At 52.0% G+C, this 12,455-nt stretch overlaps 1 protein-coding gene and 2 pseudogenes across 3 annotated transcripts in view; 1 reads left to right on the top strand and 2 right to left on the bottom strand.

Annotated features, from left to right (window-relative positions):
- The window catches only part of LOC126074005 (neurturin-like), a 35,459-nt pseudogene extending 34,280 nt beyond the window's left edge, over positions 1 to 1,179 (bottom strand).
- The window catches only part of NRTN (neurturin), a 64,656-nt gene that overhangs the window by 34,567 nt on the left and 17,634 nt on the right, over positions 1 to 12,455 (bottom strand). The window contains exon 4 of one of the 3 annotated variants that reach the window (XM_049876548.1): positions 7,304 to 7,581. The exons of 1 other annotated variant lie outside the window; for it this stretch is intronic. The gene's annotated coding sequence lies outside the window, so the exon portion shown is untranslated. Of the gene's footprint in view, positions 1 to 7,249; positions 7,582 to 12,455 lie in introns of those variants that run through there. One more of the 3 variants, XM_049876547.1, reaches the window with a different exon arrangement.
- On the top strand, positions 8,125 to 9,167 carry LOC126074004 (3-galactosyl-N-acetylglucosaminide 4-alpha-L-fucosyltransferase FUT3-like; annotated as a pseudogene).

Below are 12,455 nucleotides of genomic sequence, written 5' to 3'. Positions count from 1 at the left end.
TCCCCACTCAACATCCCCACAGCCCCTGGACTGTTCACCACGCCGCAGCGGGCCTCAGTTTCCCCATCCAAAACACCGAATGGGGGCATTTGGGCCTCTCAATGCATAGAGCTGCAACGGAGGCAGGGATCCCCAGGCCCCGTGGGGTGACAGCAGCTACTGTCAGGCCCCCCTCCCGTGTTTTTGTTAGGTGCTGTTGAGTCAATTCCGACTCCGGGTGACCCCATGTGACAGGGTACAACTGCCAAGATAGGGTTTTCTTGGCTGTAATCCTTCGAAGCAGTTCACCAGGTCTTTGTCCTTAGAGCAAGTGGGTGAGTTCAAACTGCCAATCTTTCGGTTAGCAGAAGTGGTTAACCATTGCACCCTCGGGGCTTCTTGGAGACAACTTGGTGCATATGATTTGCAGGTGACCCAGGCAGGAAATCCTCTCTTCCTGAGCCTTGGTTTCCGTGTGGCCAGGGTGGCAGAGAGGAGACTGTAGTCCTTCCTGTCAAAGCTTGGCCACAGGCCCGGGACACGGTGACACCAAGACTGTCAGACCCGTGAACAATTTTTTACAATAAGTCACCAGACAATCCCATCAGTCAAGGAGAGAATGATGAGTTGTAGTTCTGCCTGTTCTGCAGATGCCCTGACTGGAGGGCATCTCCACACCCCCGAGCCAGCCCGGCCTTCTGGGTCCACCACCACCAGAAATCATTGGACACGCTCAGATGGTGGAAATGCAGGCAGCGTGAAGCGCCATCTCTGAAATGAGTTCTGATCAAGGAATGGGAAGTAGTTGTCGCTCCAGGCTGGACCCAGGGCTTTGACTCTGCAGCCTCCGTGTCTTGGGTGGGATTAGCACAACCAGGCTTCTATTGTAGAACATGTCTCTCGTCCACTGCAGGAAGCTTGGGGGCTCCCTGGGGATTTCATGGGGACCTGGAGGACCCAGCTTGGAGAGGGGCTGGTTTTGAGTTATGCAGATGGGTTTGATGAGGCCACCAGATGCTATCCCCCAATACTGCCTTTATCCAGACACCCTTCATCACTTGCCAGGACACTGTACAGCCTCCTCTGGCCTCCGTGATTCTGCACCGCTCTGGTAGCCTGTTCCCCACCACCCACAGCAGCCTTAGAGAACTTTGCAAAATACAAGTTGACATGAGGAACTCTCTGCTTGAAGCCTCCCATGGTTCCCTATTACCCTGACACTAAACATGTCATTGCCGACTGACGTGGCCTGTACCGTGCGTGTAGCAATCTGTGCTGTGTGGCGCCTCTGCCCTGCTCTCCTGCTCTGAAGACGAAGCGGCACTGAATTTCTCCCTGCTCCTCCAGTATACCGGGACCTTTCCTCCCATAAACTTGGCACGGATTCTTCCTTTCCCTTTTTACTCCAAGAACCCCTGTGGTTTTAGCTCACACCTCAAATATCCAGGAAGCTCAGACCGGGTCACACCCTCCTCCTCACTTCTAATTACACCTGTGTGTTCACTTAGGGGCTTAACATCTTTTCCACCTCACGCATCAGCTCTCCCTGTCTGACTTGAAATTCTGTTCACCTGCCCTCCCCCACCCCTTCAAGGGACCCCTGGTGCCCCTCCATGGAACCCGCTTTGGGAACTGGTGATTTGGGTCCGCCTTTTAACTTTATAGAAGTCCCTGGGTGGTGCAAGCTGTGGACGTGCTGAGCTGCTCTCCAGATTAGACTTTGGAGTCCACCCCCCAGGAAGAAAGGCCTGGCGATCTGCTTCAGGAAGTTCAGCCACTGGAAACGGTATGGGGCACAGTTACGCTGTGTCCTGTACACCGACCCCAAGGTAAGGTAGCCTCTTGGGGCACGCTGACCCGCTTACCCTAGAATGCATTGGGTGCCTCCTGGGAAAGGCCTCTTTCCTCCCAGGGAAGCCTTCGTCTCTCCTCTCCGCCTTCTATTGGCTTCCATTCTAGCTGCTTATGTTCAGTGGCTGGGCTAGAAGGGGACAGATAGTAAAGGGTCCACCAGGTTCTGGAACGGCCTACAATCTGCCAGTGGCCCATGGTCACAGCTAGGGTTCTTCCTGGGTACCCAGTGGCCCAGGGGTAGGGTGGGCAGGTTTCTAGAAGGTGCTGATAAATTTGCCCCAGCAATAGGAACTGGGTGTTTGTCTTTCTCCCTCTTAAGGTTCTGGGCTAGAAATCCCTCTGCCTCGCTAGAGGGATCATGGTCTTGGGGAACATCTACCTCAATTGGCATAATATAGTTTATAAAGAAAATGTTCTACATTCTACATTGGTGAGTAGGGCCTGGAGTCTGAAAAGCCTGTGAACGGCCATCTAAGAAACGCCACTGGTTTCACCCTATCTGGTTTAAGGGAGGATGAAGGAAACCAAAGACACGAGGGAAAGATTTGTCCAAAGGACTAATAGACCACAACTACCACAGCCTCCACCAGACTGAGTCCAGCACAACCAGATGGTACCTGGCTACCACCACTGACTGCTCTGACAGGGATCACAACAGAGGGTCCTGGACAGAGCTGGAGAAAAATACAGAACAAAATTCTAACACACACAAAAAAGACCAGACTTACTGGCCTGACAGAGACTGGAGAAACCCCAAGAGTATGGCCCCCGGACACCCTTTCAGCTCATAATGAAGTCACTCCTGAGGTTCACCCTTCAGCCAAAGAGTGGACAGGCCCATAAAACAAAATGAGACTAAAGAGGCACACCAGCCCAGGGGCAAGGACCAGAAGGCAGGAGGGGAGAGAAAAGCTGGTAATAGGGAGCCCACGGTCAAGAAGCGAGTGTGTTGACATGTTGCGGGGTTATTAATCAATGTCATAAAACATTATGTGTACTACTTTTTAACGAGAGGCTAGTGTGTTCTGTAAACTCCCATCTAATGTACAATAAAAAAAAAAAAAGAAATCCCCCTGCCTCTAGGGTCAGCTTTTTCTTGTGCGCTGTCCAGTCAGAACGGCCCCAAACAGAGTGAGGACAGAGGAGAGACAGAACCTCCGTGGGAGGCAAGAGGGTTTTCCTAAGCTACGATCTTTGTTGTTGTTGTTAGGTGCCATCGAGTCAGTTCCCACTCACAATGACCCCATGCGCAACAGAACGAGACGCTGTCTGCCTGGTCCTGCGCCATCCTCACAATTGTTGATATGCTTGAGCCCATTGTTGCAGTCACTGTGTCAATCCATCTTGTTGAGGGTCTTCCTATTTTTTGCGGACGCTCTATTTTACCAAGCATGATGTCCTTCTCCAGGGACTGATCCCTCCTGATAACGTGTCTAAAGTATATGAGACGTAGTCTCGCCATTCTTGCTTCTAAGGAGCATTATGGTTGTACTTCTTCCAAGAGAGATTTGTTCACTCTTTTGGCAGTTCATGGTATATTCAAGATTCTTCGCCAACACCACCATTCAAAGGTGTCAATCATTTTTCCGTCTTCCTTTTTCATTGTCCCTCTTTCACATGCATATGACGCGATTCAAAACATGATGAATTGGGTCAGGCGCACCTTAGTCCTCAAGGTAATATCTTTGCCTTTCAATACTTTTAAAGAGATCTTTTACAGCAGATTTGCCCAATGCAATGCGTCTTGTGATTTCTTGACTGCTGCTTCCATGGCTGTTGATTGTGGATCCAAGCAAAATGAAATCCTTGACAACTTCAGTCTTTTCTCCGTTTATCATGATGTTGCTTACCAGACCAGTTGTGAGGATTTCTGTTTTCCTTATGTTGAGGTGTAATCCATACTGAAGGCTGTGGTCTTTGATCTTCATCAGTAAGTGCTTCAAGTCCTCTTCACTTTCAGCAAGCAAGGTTGTGTCATCTGCATAACCCAGGTTGTTAATGAGTCCTCTTCCAATCCTGATGCCCCGTTCTTCTCCATTTGGTCCAGCTTCTCAGATTATTTGCTCAGCATACAGATTGAATAGGTATGGTGAAAGGATACAACCCTGACGCACACCTTTCCTGACTTTACCTCATGCAGTATTCCCTTGTTCTATTTTTACGACTGCCTCTTGATCCATGTACAGGTTCCTCAGGAGCACAACTAAGTGTTCTAGAATTACCATTCTTCGCAATGTTATCCATAGTTTGTTATGATCCACACAGTTGAATGCCTTTGCATAGTCAATAAAACACAGGTAAACATCCTTCTGGTATTCTCTGCTTTCAGCCAGGATCCATCTGACATCAGCAATGATATCCCTGGTTCCACGTCCTCTTCTGAAACCGGCCTGAATTCCTGGCAGTTCCCTGTCGATATACTGCTGCAGCCGTTTTTGAATGATCTTCACCAAAATTTTGCTTGCATGTGATAGTGATGATATTGTTCGATAATTTCCGCATTCAGTTGGATCACCTTTCTTGGGAATAGGCATAAATATGGATCTCTTCCAGTTGCTTGGCCAGGCAGCTGTCTTCCAAATTTCCTGGCATAGGCAAGTGAGCACGTCTAGTGCTGCATCCGTTTGCTGAAACGTCTCAATAGGTATTCCCTCAATTCCTGGAGGCTTGTTTTTTACCAGCTTGAACTTGAACTTGTTCCCTCAGTACCATGGCTTCCTGATCATGTTACCTCCTGAAATGGTTGAATGTCGACCAATTCTTTTTGGTATAGTGACTCTGTGTATTCCTTCTATCTGCTTTTGATGCTTCCTGCATCATTTAATATTTCCCCCATAGAATCCTTCGGTATTGCAACTCGAGGTTTGAATTTTTTTCTTTAGATCTTTCAGCTTGAGAAAAGCTTAGTATGTTCCTCCCTTTTGGTTTTTTATCTCCAGGTTTCTGCACAGGTCATCATAGTACTTTGTCTTCTCGAGCCACCCTTTGAAATCTCCTGTTCAGCTCTTTTACTTCATCACTTTTTCCTTTTGCTTTGGCTACTTGACACTCAAGAGAAAGTTTCAGAGTCTCCTCTGACATCCATTTAGATCTTTTCTTTCTCTCCTGCCTTCTTAATGACCTCTTGCTTTCCTCACGTGTGATGTTCTTGATGTCATTCTACAACTCTTCTGGTCTTTGGTCATTAGTGTTCAACGCATCAAATCTATTGTTGAGATGGTCTCTAAATTTAAATGAGATATACTCAAGTCGCTGTTATTCCCGGCATAGTAGACCATATGACTGTCCAATTCAAAATGAACAAAACAAGTTTATTTCAGCTCACTAATGCCTAGGACATTGATGTTTATGCTTTCCATTTCATTTTTGGGAGCAGACTGCCAGGTCTGCCTCCCAAGGAGCCACTGGGTGGGTTCAAACTGCCAACCTTTTGATTTGTAGCCAAGGGCTTAGTAGTGAAATGAGGCTATTACCAGTATAATAAAGTTGTATTTCACAGGAAAAAAAATTTTTTATGCTGCTTCCTTTTTTTTTATTGTTTTTATTGTGGTAAAAGTATATCTAACAAGACGTTTGCCGGTGCAGGATTTTTTTACATGTACAATTTGCGGACGTTGATTACATTCGTCACGTTATGCAACCATCTTGACGATCCTTTTCCAAGTTATTCCTCCACCATTGACAGAAACTCAGCGCCCCTGAAGCTATGACTCCCCCGTCTGCCTCTCTCCCACCCCGGGTACTATTGCCATTTATTTAAATTCACAATTGAATAACATCTCTAAGTGCCCCATAGCTGTGTGGGGTTAGTGGTTCCCACCTTAAGCAGCTCAGGGTTGTCGTTGCTGTTGTGCCATTGAGTCCATTCCAACTCATAGTGACCTCATGTGACAGAGTCGAACTGCCCCATAGGGTTTTCTAGGCTAGAATCTTTACAGGAGCAGGTGGCCGGGTCTTTCTTCTGTGAAGCCACTGGGTGGGTTCAAACTGCCAGTCATCCGGTTAGCAGCTGAGAATTTAGCCGCTCCATCACCAGGGCTTCCTAAGGCAGGGTTAGACCAACACAGGGTCACGGTGAGTCAGAATAGAGCCCTGGTGGCACAGTGCTTGAGTGCTGGACGACTCACCTAAAGGTTGGCAGCCCGAATCCACCAGGTGCTGCTTGGAAACCCTACGGGGCAGTTCTACTCTGCCTTACAGGGTGGCTAAGAGTCTGAATCCTCTTGAAGGCAATGGGTTTGCTTTTGGGGTGAGTCAGAATGGACTCAAGGGCAGTGGATGGGGCTTAAAGGAGCCCTGGTTGGACACTGGTTAACGACTCCACTGCTAACTGAAAGGTTGGTGGTTTGAACCCACCAGCCACTCCTGTTGAGGAAGATGTGACCGTCTGCTTCCGTAAGGATTACAGCCTTGGCAACACTACGGGGCAAGCTGTACTCTGTCCTACAGAGTTGCTAGGATTGGAATCGACTCGATGGCAATGGGTTTGTTTTGCTTTTTATTGATCTTGTAAACTGTATTGTATCAGACCAAGGTAGTTTTAGCATGAAGTGAATGAAACGCCCACAAATCCCGGAGCTGGGGAGTCGATTGTAACTCCTGGCACCCCCATGTGTTACAGACTTCAATTGCTCCGTAAGGCTTTCTTGGTTGTAATCTTTATGGAAGCAGATTGCCAGGCGTTTCTTCTGAGGTACTGCCAGGTGGGTTCAAACTGCCAACCTTCAGGTTAGCATCTATCACAAATCGTTTGTGCGACTTAAATCCTCTAGCTTAAGCTTCAGGGCCCCCTAAAGAAAGATTTGCTTTTGGACCTAATTCTGGATTCATTATAGTGCTTACTTGTCCTTAGAGATGTTCCCAAATTGAAGAAGCGTCGGGCTCTGGAAGACGGGGTCCCCATCTGGAACCTGCAGAGCTGCGCTCCTAAAGTGCCATTGTTCATTTTTCACAGCTGCGTAGTACTCCACTGTAGGGACTTTAACCAGCTGCCCACTGATGGGCAGGTAGCTTGGTTCCAAACGCCATTGTATGCACGTGTGTGGGCATTTGGGCAGTCCCCTTGGCCTGAGGGTCAGTGTGTTTTCCATTGTGACTGATCATCACCAGTCTGCCTCCCTTGAAGACCTAAAAAGAAACCAGCTGCCATGCAGTCTACTCCAATCTCACAGCAGGTTCCTGTGGGTCAGAGTAGAACTGTGCTCCATAGAGCTTTCAACGGCTGAGTTTTCGGAAGCAGATTGCCAGGACTTTCTTCCAAGGCACCTCTGGTGGATTTGAACCTCTGAACTTTCATTTGCACCAGCCAGGGGCTCCTTAGAATGAACAATTTGAGTGAATATTAAGTAAAGATTAAGCTTGAAGACCTAAGGCCTTCCTTCCCCTCCCCCCCCAAAATGAGCCAGGCTCTCTTCTCACCTCCACACCTTTGCACTGGCTGTTCCCTCTGCCCTGAATCCTCCTACTTGACCTGACAAACTCTTACAACAGCCAAGGATAGAAAGGTCAGCTCCACGGGGCTTAGAGCATCTATAACCGGCTCAGTCTTCTCTCCAGACTAGGAGGGAGTGTGAGGGTGCTGGCGGTGGGCGGGGTCAGGGTAGGACTTGAGAGCCCTTGGCGCCTGTCCCATCTTCCCCAGTGACCCCTAGTGGCCAGGAGAATGTGGACTCTGAGACCAGATCACCTTTCTCAAACCCCAGCTCTGCTGTTTTCTTGCTGGCAGTCACTTGGTCTCAGTTTTCTCATCTGGAAAATAGGAATAACAATAGTTAAGCACTCAGCTGCTAGCTATCAGGTTGGTGGTTTGAACCCACCAAGCGGCTCCACAGGAGAGAGAACTGTCAATCTACTTCTGTAAACAATGTTGTTGTTAGGTGCTATCTGGTGGATGCTGACGCATAGCGACCCTGTGTGACAGAGGAGAACAGCCCCATAGGATTTCCCAGGCTGTAATCTTCATGGGAGCACATCACCAGGTCTCTCTCCAACAGAACCGCTGCGTAGGTTTGAATCGCCAGGTATATTTGAACCACCAACCTTTTAGTTAACAGCCGACCCCTTAACCATTTGCACACCAGGGCTCCTTTCAAGAGAAGTCTGTGGGGCAGTTCTGCTCTGTCACGTGGCTGCTATGAGCCAGAAAAACCCAGTGGCACCTAACAACAACCACCTCAGATATCATGATGATTCTATGTGGCGACTCCTGCTCCACCCTTCGAGGTGCGGGCTGTTATTTTTGTTATCAATGACACCTTCTCTGCCCTCCCCGCCTCCCAGCTTCTCTGACCCATGGATCCCATCTGTTGGGCCAAGGTACAATATCCCTGGCCCCGCTGTCTCTTTGGGCTGCTGTTTCAGCTGCTTTTGGCTCTATGCCTCTTCTCTCACCTGCGTGTGACTCCAGGCAAGCCCTGGACCATGGAACCCCTGGCCAAATCTGCCAATAAGTCCTGCCAGTTAACCCCCAGCCGCCCACCCCTGGTCATCCTGCTGTGGACATGGCCCTTCAATGTCCCTGTGTATCTGTCCCAGTGCTCCAGGCTGTGGCCCGGCACAGCCAACTGCCAACCAACTGCCAGCCGACTGCCAGCCCCAGGGTGTACCGGCAGGCAGATGCGGTCATCGTGCATCACTGGGACATCATGTCCAGGCCTTGGGCGCAGCTCCCACCCTCCCCACGGCCACCGGGCCAGCGCTGGGTCTGGTTCAACTTGGAGCCACCCTCCAACCTCAAGAACCTGAAGGCACTAGATGGTTACTTCAACCTGACCATGTCCTACCGCAGCGACTCGGACATCTTCATACCCTACGGCTGGCTTGAGCCATAGCCTGGCCAGCCTGCCGAAGCGCAGGCCCACCTCTCAGCCAAGACCAAGCTGGTGGCCTGGGTGGTGTCCAACTGGCAACCAAACTTGGTCCGGGTGCGGTACTACCAGCAGCTGCAGCCCCACCTGAAAGTGGACGTGTACGGGCGCTCCCACCAGCAGCTGCCTTTTGCCACCATGATGGAGGTGCTGGCCCAGTACAAATTCTACCTGGCTTTCGAGAACTCCATGCACCCCGATTACATCACAGAGAAACTGTGGAAGAACGCCCTCCATGCCTGGGCCGTGCTGGTGGTCCTGGGCCCCAGCAGAAGGAACTATGAGTGCTTCCTGCCGCCTGATGCCTTCATCCACGTGGACGACTTCCTGAGCCCCCAGGCCCTGGCTCAGCACCTGCAGGCCCTGGACAAGGACCAGACCAGCTACCTGAGATACTTCTGCTGGCGGGAGACGCTGCGGCCCAGAACTACTGCTGGGACTCCAGGTACCAGACGGTGCCCAGTATAGCCTCCTGGTTCACATAAGCTGTGGCCTGGGGCCTGGGCTGCTGGGGACCTCACCTGCTGGGACCTCACCTCCCTGAACCTCTCCTGTCAGGGACCTCTCCTGCTGGGGACCTCACTTGCCGGGACCTTACCTCTGGAACCTCACCTGCTGAGACTTCACCTGTTGGGACCTCGCCTGCCAGGAGGAACCTCAGCTTCTGGGGACCTCACCTTCCAGGGTATCACTTGCCAGGGACCTCACCTGCTGGGGACCTTACCCACCAAGGCACTCACCCTCTGGGGAAGCAGGTCCCTGGGAGCGGGGAGTGATGCTCCCAGTAACCATGGTTCTGGCTGGTCTTCCTGTGATTGTCACTTCTGTGTTCACTGCCTGTGTGGTTGGGGTCACAACATTGTCCCCACTCTCCAGCTGGGGATGCTGTGAGGAACACTGGTGTGCCCCCTTTTCTAGAGCATACTCCTCACCCAGGGCAAGTCTCCCCCAGGGACTCGGGCCATGTCCGTATTTTGGTTGTCACAGCTGGAGGCAGGGGTGCTGCAGGCATCTGGTGGATGGAGGCCAGGGATGCTGCTCCGCACCCTACAGTGCCCAGGACAGCCCCGCCCCAGAGAAGGATCCAGCCCCAAATGTCAGAAAGTGGGAGAACTCTGCCCGAGACCGTCTGGGGCCCTCGGGGTCAGGGGCCAGCAGGTGTTCAAAGCTCCATGGAGGCCTCTCCTCCAGCTGACACCTGAGGGGGTCTGGCAGGTTGTGGAGACCACAATGGGTGGGTCAGGGTGTCTGGGGGTCCCACTGGGAGCAGGGCTTCAACAAGGGGACCCAATATGTCTAGAGCCTGGGGCGAAGGTGGCTGGGCGTACCTGACTGACAGCTGGGGGCAGGATAGAGGACAGGGATGCCCCTGTTGGGGGGGGAAGGTGCTGTGTGTGCGGCTGTAAGGGTAAGTGGAGGGCTACGTGGGGCTGGAGCATGCATGAGATCTGGTGTGTGACCGTTAGTATGAGGGCATGCAGGCCTTGGGGGGGGGCTGTAACCCTGAGTGTGTGTTGGGGGGTGTGTGCGTGCAAGTTAAGAGTATGCATGACTGTGTGGGCTTGCTGTGACTGTGTGTGTGTGTGTGTGTGTGCGTGTGCATGCATGCGCGGGAGAGAGTGTGAGGCTATGTGTGGGGCTCTGTAACCAGAAGTGTGTGATCGTGTGTGTGTGGGGGGGCTGCATGGAGCTTCTGTGACTTTATGCTTGTGTGTGAGAGTCAGCGTGAATGTGTGTAGGACTGTGGGAGGCTGCTGTGATACTGTGTGAGGGTGTGTGTGTGTCTGTGAGTGTGTAGAGTTGTGTATGGGGCTTCTGTGACTGCAGGTGTACGCTGTGTGTGTCAGTGAGAGACTGAGTAGGGTCGTGGGGACCCTGCTATGACATGAAATGTGTGACTGACACTGTTGCTGTGAATGCGTAACTGTGTGACCATGGGTGTGACTGTGTGGACCTGCGTTGTGACTACACGTAGCTCCCAAGTGTCTCCAGGGATGTCTGTGTGTGGTCGTCCCATCCCGTGTGAGGCCCCACGAATGTCCCTGCCCGTATATGCAGCAGCTTGGCTGCCGTGCTCCGTGTGTGGGACTGTGATGTTGTGTGACTGTCTGATGGAGGTGTGTTGTCAGGGTGGGTGCGGTGTGATGCTCAGTGTATGTCTGGGTGAGGGTGAGTGAGGCTGAGTGTGTGTGGCGGATACGAGACCCTGTCCGAGGGCACCATTCTGAGTGTGTGATCCTGAGTGTGAGTGGCGAGTGTGTAAGCATGGGCTGTGGGGTGTGTGTGATCCCATGTGCTTGGGTTCCTGCAGGGGTGGTAGTCTCTGAGCACCATAAGTGTGTGTGTACATGTGTGTACATGTGTGTGTATGTGATTATGTATGTGTGTGCACATGTATGTATACGTGACTGTGTGTGTAGATGTATGTATGTTTGTGTGTAAGTGACTGTGTACATGTATGAGTGTGTGTGGTGTGGGTTGCTGAGAACCTCAGCCCCAGAGTCTGGGAGGCAGTTCTATTTACCTTGCAATTATCTGACGCCTGGGCCCACACCCTGTGGTTGGGATTTGGATCTGGGTGCAAGACAACAGGGAGGCTGAGGTCCCTGGAGGCCTGGGCAGGGGACACACACACACAGACACAGACACACGGAGGAAGCTGAGCTTCAGGGGGCCCAGACTTAGGTGGACACCAGCTTCCCCGCTGTGTCCTGGGCTCAGCAACTTGAGGCTGGAGGCCTCCCCAGCCATCCAGATGGGGAAACTGAGGCTCTGAGTGGGCATCACCTTGGCTTGCACAGCATTTGGGGACTCTGGCCTCTCTGCATAGCAGGGCTGACTAGGCCCAAAGACTGGAAGAATCCACCACCCCAAACCTCATAGTCAAAAGACCATGGGGGCAAACAGGGACCCCAGCCAGCCTTGCCCAGGAACTGCCTTCCAAACAGACCACCCACGAGCTGGATTCTGTCGCCAAACCCTGCATTTTGAGCTCCCTGGAAGTTCTGCTTGTTAGCTGCCCTGGAGTGTCTCCAGCTGCAGCCAGAGTCCTGGGGGGCAGGGAGCCTGGCTGAGTGATCCTCCCTGGGGTCAGTTTCTGATCTGTGCCCCTCGGTTTTGGATGAGGACAAGTCTAGGTAGGTGGTGCTGAGCTCTGATGTATGGGAAGAATAAGAGGGGGCCTGGTCAGCGTAGGGGACAGAGCCAAGGTGGAGGTGAGTGGACCATGCCTTAGGAGGCTGTCTGGGCACTGGGGGTGCACCCTCCAGAGCCCCCAGTCTGGGGAGATGGTCAGTAAGAGAATTCCACCCCCTCAGGCCTCCAGGCCACCCCCCCTCCGGGCTTACAGGACCCCTCCCCGCCTTCTCAGACCGTGGGACCCACCAGAACCCAACACCCCGTCAAGCATCAAGGTGACACCATCGTCAAATCTAAACATCGCGCCCCATTTTTTTCCATTCTCCGCGGGAGCTCATCGTAAATCCCCCCTCGAAGCCTGGCCAGGGCTTTTATAAGTACAGGACCCAGGTCTCTGGGGACCCAGCTGTGCTCCAGCAGGCGCCGTCTTCAGCCGACTGGGCTGGCGCCCGCCCCAGAACTTTCCTCACCAGGAGGTGGGCTGCACGCCGGTATTTTTAGCTGGTGAAAGGAGATAGTGGCTCAGAGTTCACCCTGGTGGAGCTGGACTGTGGAGGCTCATCGGGCAAGGCAGGCCTGGGTCCACCTAGACCTCAGTCTCTTCATCTGCAGAATGGC

This window comes from Elephas maximus, chromosome 3, assembly GCF_024166365.1.
Source record: "Elephas maximus indicus isolate mEleMax1 chromosome 3, mEleMax1 primary haplotype, whole genome shotgun sequence".
Lineage (NCBI taxonomy): Eukaryota > Metazoa > Chordata > Mammalia > Proboscidea > Elephantidae > Elephas > Elephas maximus.
Note: the sequence above shows the minus strand (reverse complement) of the source record. Positions and strands in the feature narration are given on the sequence as shown.